Source organism: Lepeophtheirus salmonis, chromosome 1 (assembly GCF_016086655.4).
Source record: "Lepeophtheirus salmonis chromosome 1, UVic_Lsal_1.4, whole genome shotgun sequence".
Classification (NCBI taxonomy): Eukaryota; Metazoa; Arthropoda; class Copepoda; order Siphonostomatoida; family Caligidae; genus Lepeophtheirus; species Lepeophtheirus salmonis.
In genome coordinates this window covers 20860267-20868041 of record NC_052131.2, presented here as the reverse complement: position 1 = coordinate 20868041, position 7775 = coordinate 20860267, and the positions used below count along the sequence as shown (strand labels likewise).

The 7775-nt window shown below is 28.8% G+C and overlaps 2 long non-coding RNA genes across 8 annotated transcripts in view; one reads left to right on the top strand and one right to left on the bottom strand.

The window, feature by feature from the left end:
• The first annotated feature begins 2109 nt into the window (after nt 1-2109).
• The window catches only part of LOC121120309 (uncharacterized), a 52075-nt gene continuing 46409 nt past the window's right edge, over nt 2110-7775 (top strand). For 5 of the 7 annotated variants that reach the window (XR_011780523.1, XR_011780526.1, XR_005865004.2 and 2 more), the window contains exons 1-2: nt 2110-2666; nt 4754-4915. This is a non-coding gene — a long non-coding RNA (uncharacterized lncRNA). Of the gene's footprint in view, nt 2667-4753; nt 6800-7775 lie in introns of those variants that run through there. The other 2 variants (XR_011780522.1, XR_011780521.1) reach the window with 2 other exon arrangements.
• LOC121120302 (uncharacterized) lies at nt 2705-4760 on the bottom strand. Its single transcript, XR_005865000.2, has 4 exons — nt 4564-4760; nt 4345-4506; nt 4204-4290; nt 2705-4002 (listed from the first exon to the last, which is right to left on the bottom strand). It is a non-coding gene; the product is annotated as an uncharacterized lncRNA (long non-coding RNA).

The following is a 7775-nucleotide window of genomic DNA, read 5'->3' as shown; positions in this document are numbered from 1 at the left end:
TATTTAAAGATCAAAATTTAGGGGAAATTTGCCCTTTGTATGAACTATGTACTAAAAAAATCAATTAAAAGCCCCCAACATGGTGTTTCCTTAAATCATAATGCAATTTACTATTTTATATGTAATCAATATCACTTGTCAGCTTAAAATTTCGGAACAATATTATTACTTTTCTAAAAAACCTATCTCAACTTAAAATAGACATATTTGTTCAATTAAAGAATGTTCGCAGCTCTTAATGCATATAATCATCGTTGATAATAAGAAATATATTTTTTTCACAGTATATTTACAAACAATTGATTATAGACTTTGTAACTTGTACACACAAATGGAGGGCCCTTTTATTCACAATACATAAATTGTGTGGGATATAGGACAACGACTCTCAATTCTCTTCCCTCCATAAAACCAAGAATCATTTATAATATAAAATATAAAATTAATGCTTGATAACAGTCACTTCCAGAATAAAGCAACCCTTTTCTATTTCATCAATAAAAATGTTGCTATTATACAGATTTTGTTCCTACTCCAAGGGTCTAAAACTCGATTTTGTAAAGGAGTAATATGTACAAGCCTACATAGTTTGTTCCTAATTAATTTTTAGGCATATCTAGCGAAAAAGTATCATTCATTTGCATACGTATGTATGTATTTTTTAGAATGAATATGTGGTAAAGTGTTAAAAGTGGATCTTATCTGGAAAATTATATTAGTGTTGCCCTAATGCGACATTTTTAAATGAACACAAAATTTCTTTAGAAGTAAAAGTTAATTGGACTGCACTTTGACATCATAATTCATATATTATGTGAGTGTTCAAATCAGATTTGTATTCGTTCTGGTTAATAGCAGAGTATTTATGAGGATTAAATATTTGATGTATTCAAGGAATTAAATCACTACAGCTTCCGAATATTGGAGTGTTTGTACTGTCATTTCTTCTGTATAATATGAGCTTATTTTATTACGCTCTTTATATTTTCTAGATTTTTTTTCATGTTGTTCAATGCTTTGCGAAATTTTATTATAAAAAACTTATCAAGCAGTAATGTATTTTGTTTTAAATAAATAAAAAATAAACATATTGTTCGATCAGTTCAAGCATTATTTCGAAAGTTTAAAAATAAAATATTAATAAATTCTGATTGATTTTTGAAAATATATCTTGAATTTTGCTTTTATGGTATACATTTTTTTTGGTCTTTTTTTAAATTTACGGTATTGTAATATTTGTCCCACAAAAAACCGGAAGGAAATGGGTCAAAAATTCCAGCAGGACAGGATGTTAAAAGAGGACATGCCCGAGGAAAAGAGGACGGGTTTGTTACTCTCATAGTAGATATTTGTAAACAACACAATAGAGAAAAGATAAACGGAGAAAAATTAAGTAGTTCATGATCTAAAGCCAATCTATAACTAAATTATTAGCATCTTGAGTCTCTGAACATCAAAAAAGGATCAAAATCTAGTCCAACTTTAATGTACAACGCATTAAAATTTTATTCATTATTCCTCGTAAAGTGCAACTCTTCCTAATCCTATCCAAAATCTAAATCTCATACCATATGAATGATCCGAGTATTCCAATTCTTAGTTTATTCTTTGTTGAATATATTATCGTTATAAAGAAAACATGACAGATAAACTATGACGTCATTTCTGAGAATATAAGTAACTCCCTCCTTCTGAATGAGTTATAATAAAAGCTCTTGCTTTGTTTCAACTTCCAAATAGGATGGATGAATGTTTTGGACAAAATTTGTAAATCCATCTATCCAAAAAAATGACTCCCAAACACAAGATGGACGACAACATAAATAGTAGCTAGTAATAGAAGTACACGGTAATTTTATTCAAACGTAGAAAGGAAAGGAATTAGTTATCAAAACTCTGTTATTTGACTACTTCATTAATTACTTAACAAATTATTAATTTCTTATGTGTCATGGTTTTGTAAAATGTGTCTTAATTAGTAATTACGAAATAATCAAATAATTTTTTTTTGCCAAAAAAAGCTTTGCAGAAAGAAAAAGAAAATACTCTTACAGTATCACCGAACCTCTATTTACTTAACAAACTGGCTCTTTACAAGTATTACAAGTATTTAAAGAGTTTTATTATTAAAAGTTTGTTCAGGATAATTTTTCTAATTTAAAACCCTTTATATATCACATTCGGTTTTAGGGTTACGTTTAAATGACTAAGCACTAAAGTTATAATAAACTCTTTAAATCACAGCGTAAATATCCATATTTTTGCGACGAAGAGGAATTCCCTTCTTCAGATTTCGTCTTAACACAAACCATTCCAAGGATCAACTAATTAAAAATAATTCCCATCACTATGGCTATAGGGGGAAAAAAATCTGCAGGGAAGCACATGCAACTTTAAGTCAATTCGCAGTCACAAAAATGACTAGACAACGCTTACCTTTAATCACATCTTGCAGTTTTTGTGCAGTTATTATTCTCTCTCAATGTATGTATATATTTTTTGCAACTTCACATTGGACTATTGCACTGATCTCTCTCCTCAGTTACTGCACTCGCATAAAAACAAAACGCTAAGAATTTATTTTATACTGATGCAAGTAATAGTTAGATATAAGGAGTATCCCATGGTAGAGAGGTCTCCATTTCGTTAGGTTCTTATGTTGAAATGTAAGTATATATCTATTCTTTAATAATAACTAACTAAGTTTTCAACGATAAATACTCTGAGTCAGGGCCCTCGTTAGGATTTTTATTTGTGTGAGGGTGTTAAAAACTTTTACATTTTATTATGAAATTTTTTTAAATCGGTTTTTACTAGAAAATACTTTTCTTTTTTTCCCGATTATTAAGATCCAATTTTCCTTAAAATGTTCCACTTTTTTCCCCGGCTGACAATCCATGACTATGAGACAACCAACAGTAGCTACAAACTTGCATGGAAAAACAATTTTTCATGAAATTTCATCATCAAGATCAAATGTTAACATTTTTTTGCCCAAGCCAAGTTTCTTTCAAGGGATGCGTTAAAACAAATTATTATATTATCGTCTAATTATTGAGGCATCAGAATGACAGATGGATACATCCAAATTAGGGGTGTACCGATGCATTGGAATCTTGATTCCACCCATACGTGTGCTTACTTATTTGTATACATTATTAAGCCAAAAAATTAAATAAAAATATTATTAAATTATTTCAAATTGTCAACCAATCAAAGGAAGAATAATAATTTAGACTAACCTAGGTTTAAGATTAGGGGTGCTTACCTTTAGGGGTCCCAGATAAAATTATTTTTTCTTTAACTTTTATTTTAACATATAATAAGTGCAATAATAATAGGCCTGTATAAAAACAAAATTAGGTCCATCCATTGTAAATAAAGTCTATTCAGTAGTGTTAGCAATATATATGAACCAACCAGGAATAAACTAACATGTGAGTACGGAAAAGAAGTAAATTTTTAAATAATTTTCATTTCTAATCATTTTTAACTAATTATTAGCATAATTATGATTGATATATTTATGTCTTTTCTTGTCAAGCTCAATAAAAAGTTAAAAATATAAATAAAACAAGCCCAATAATTTAAAAAAGTGGTCACAATTCTGTAAACTTAGTAGAATCAAATTTATATTTTAGTTGAGAAGGCCCCCTTGTGTCCTCTTCGTAGCTACGGCACTATATGAACATAAGTATAAAGTCATATAGCTAGATACATTGATAAAGTTTTATCCCTCTGAATACTTGAGTGTTTAAAAAGTCGTCAATATAATGCAAATTTGAAATAGTCCGTGGATTTACAATTTAAGTAAATGTTTAATCGAAAGATATCTATTATAAGTTTTGGAGCGAATATCCAACAAACATCTTCCACAATCGTTGATATTTACCTTATGACTCAAATTTAAACTTGGAGTAGGCGACGGCATAATATGTAGTATTTGATCAAAAGGCAGAAATAATCCAATGAATAACTTCTAGGAGTTTACCAGTTAGTATCCTAAAGTATAATAAAACATCATTAATCATAGAATTATAATAAATTTGTTTAAAATAATATGGGGTTTCTAACAATAAGAGAATCCTATTGACAATTTGAGCTAATTCTTAATGTTTCTTTCAACTAATTCAAAGCATATTTATAGAGTGATCATATGAATCTCTTTTAGGACTTATGAGTCTCATAAAGTTGCTCAATTACTTATAATTTTTATTTTGAATCATATTGTGGTCATTGATTGTTAGTCCTTTTATATCGTTTAAATCCATTTCTTATAGACAATCTGACCTGAAATATCAATTTCATTGATAATTATGACTAAACCGAGTTAATTAAAAATACCTCTCAAACGAATCGAATTCATCATTAAACACCTATAAAGACGATATGCTCAGTGAATAATTAATCATCCAGCAGAGTAGCCAAAAAATTTGCAATTATCTGCCAGGAAATTATTCAACTTAAAGTATTCCCTAGATATTCATAGGCCGAGAAATCCTCTATCTATCATAAAATGAAAAAAATGTTGATAAAAAATGGTTAAGAACTCAATGAACACACGTTTTTGACAACCATTAATGTGGTTGTTTGTACGAAATAAGGTAGTTGATATTTTATTCTTAATATTCCCCCATTAAATACTAGTAATTTATACATTTATGTCTAAATACAATTTTCAATTAATGTATATTCGCTTCATGTTATAAAGTACCTTATACGTTTTATACCTTTCCATCTATTTTTTTAATAGAAACTCAAAAATCTGATAACAAGAGTTTTGTCTGAGCAGATAAAGAGAAAATGGTGACGTCATTGCTCTGAACATTATAATAACTCCTCTGTGAGTGTTATGCTCTCCTCATAACAAAAAATGGAAATTGTTTCAAAACTCGTACTTCCCAAAAACACCAAGGTATTTTTTACATTTAAAATATGAAAACTACTTGATTTTTCAAGATATTAAAGAACGGAAAAATATGTTAGAAATAGTCACTAAACTTATTTCTCAACCATTAAAAATAAATAGTTGACATTATCTACGGAATTCTAGAAATCTTTGCATATTTTATTAAAAGCGTAGCTATACAATTTTCAAGTAAATTAAGTGATCTTTTGGTATTTTAATGTTATTATAAGAAGGTTAGTGAGCAACAATTTTCTGTTCTCACTAAAAATTTAATAGCATAACGGATGACATTATTGGGACCCCAAATGCAGGAATGTAACAATGAAGAATAATTGAAAACTCTAAATATAGTGTGAATAATTAAGGAGTCAATATGAAAAAACAATATTTAAGTTACTACCCAAACATTTACACATGCACTTAATGATGTCACCAGAAAGAGATAGTTAGTTAATAAATCTGCTGTGTTTGCTTTACGATTTTCTTGTTGCCTAACCTTGCTTTAATGAAATTGGGTATTTCGTTTCTTTGAAAGTGGATATGATAAAACTTCAAGTACTGAAATGACATAGTCACTGACAACGTCATTTGAGCTGTTCTAGTTACAAAAGAAAAAAAAAAGAAGAAGAAGACCGTTAAGGACCCGTCCTAGGGGTCAAAAAAATTATTTAGTCCTGTGTATCAGTCTTAGAACCGATAAGTTCGGTTCTTAGTGACGGAACTCGACTTTAATTCTTCTTTTTATAATAAATTCTAGTACTGACAGTCCGAAAGATAGGTTCTAAGACTCAACTAGACTGGACGAAATAAATAAAGACTGAAACAACACTAATCAGGACCGGACTGCCTTAACTGCAGTCTATTCAGGGGTTTTTATACCGATCCAACACTAATCATGATTAAAACATTATAGTTAGATATATATACACACGAGGTTCTGTGTCTTTATATAATTGTTCCGTAGATCCTTGTCGTTTTGTTCGTACATCTTCTTTCTATTTATTGCTTTTAGTACATACAACAAATAACTCTTCGTTCTCTCTTTCTCTTTTCTTCGTTGTGGCTCATATACCATTACAAAATTACATTAAAATTAAGGATAAGAATAAATGGCCTTATTTTTTATGTGTATAAGTAGAACACATGGTATAAAGTAATAAAACTTACATAATATCTAAAGTACAATGAATAAATTAAAAATAAAATTCGTCGATCCCCTATTATTTTAGACATAAAATTAAAAAAATAATATAAAGAAAGAAAGAAGTAAAATGATATGAAAAAGTCCAAAGTTTAATTATAAGGAGAAGAAATGAGATAATGAAAAGAAACTTTTTCATTGCACAAAATAATATATTGACAATTTTTATAGAAATTATTGGAGGGATTAAGCGGATTCTCTGAGTAGATTTTATGTTCTATGTATTACAGTTTGCTTAATTTATAGGAAGATGATATTATGTACATTATATATAAATTAAAACAAACTTTAATACCATTAAACAAAATTAAATTTCAGGTAGGGAAATGAGTCTACTCCATGTACTAAAAGGGTCTTAACAAGACCTCATTTCATATAATGAATGATTACTTATTATCTTACTATTATATGACCAGGAAAGAACAGTGAATAAAAATCTCTCTTTTTCTGTTTTATATAATAAATATGATGCATCCATAGAAATGAAAGGTTTTGTTTACCCTTCTAAATATAAAATTCTTCCGTTTCTAATTTCATAAATTGTACGTGTGGTGCATCACCATAAAAACAAACTTGAACAAATTTATATAATGTTCATGAGGGTCATCTTTTTACAATTTCGACAGAAAATATTTGTTTTTTTATAAAAGCCAAATCTGTCGCATAACTTTTTATATAAGGAACAAAAACTTTTTTGAAAAATATAATTAAAAAATTAAACGAAGAGATAAAATTTGAAAATAACATTTTCCTTAATATGGGACAAAAAATCAAATACTAAAAGTGGGAGGGGTAAGAACAACTTCCACTTGATGCTCTTGTTATGGCTCTACTGGCCAGTATACATAGAATAATTGTTGATAAGTATTCACAGCTTAAAAAGAGCGAATACGGATTCAACTAACAACAAATTACATATAAAATTTATAATATATTGTATAATAAAAATGAACCTATTATTTTTAATGGATTTCGTTTTATGTGTATCTCCTTAACAATCAAAACAGTGTTCTGTGGTAGCTATGACTAGTGTTATGTCGGTCCTTATTTAGGATTCAAGACTGCAGTTCCGTCCAGTTTAGTTTCAATCCGGTCCAGTTCAGTCCTGCATATTAGTCCTATAACTTCGGTAATGAATGACGTCACTCAACTTCATATCTTTTTTTAATCAGTTCTACTACTAACAGTCCGAAGAACCGGTTCCGAGGACTTATAGTACTGGTTTTAAGGCTAACTTTTTTTGGCCTCCTTTTACCGAGCTTTTAGGGGTTCACTCCAAGGTTTTAAGTTGTTCCAGATGGCCAGTGACCACACCAATAACAAATTATTGAGGCTCCCAAAAATATTTATTTGATAGTTGTTACATAATATATATTGCGTTCTTTATTAGGGTTAAAAATGAATATATTGATTAAATATACTTACAAATGTAGCACTTCCTAAGTATATAAAGATAGAATATCTGAAATATTTACCAAATATGAGACTGCGACAAAGGGTGAAGAGCTGACATTTTGTTTATATCATAAAAACTCAGCCATTTCATAAATAAATTGTTAGAAAAAGTAAAAATATTTAAAATGCTTTTGCTTAGCATAAGAAGACATATTTTATAAGGAATTACATTTTTAGATTTACTACGATTTGGACTCTCATTTATGACTA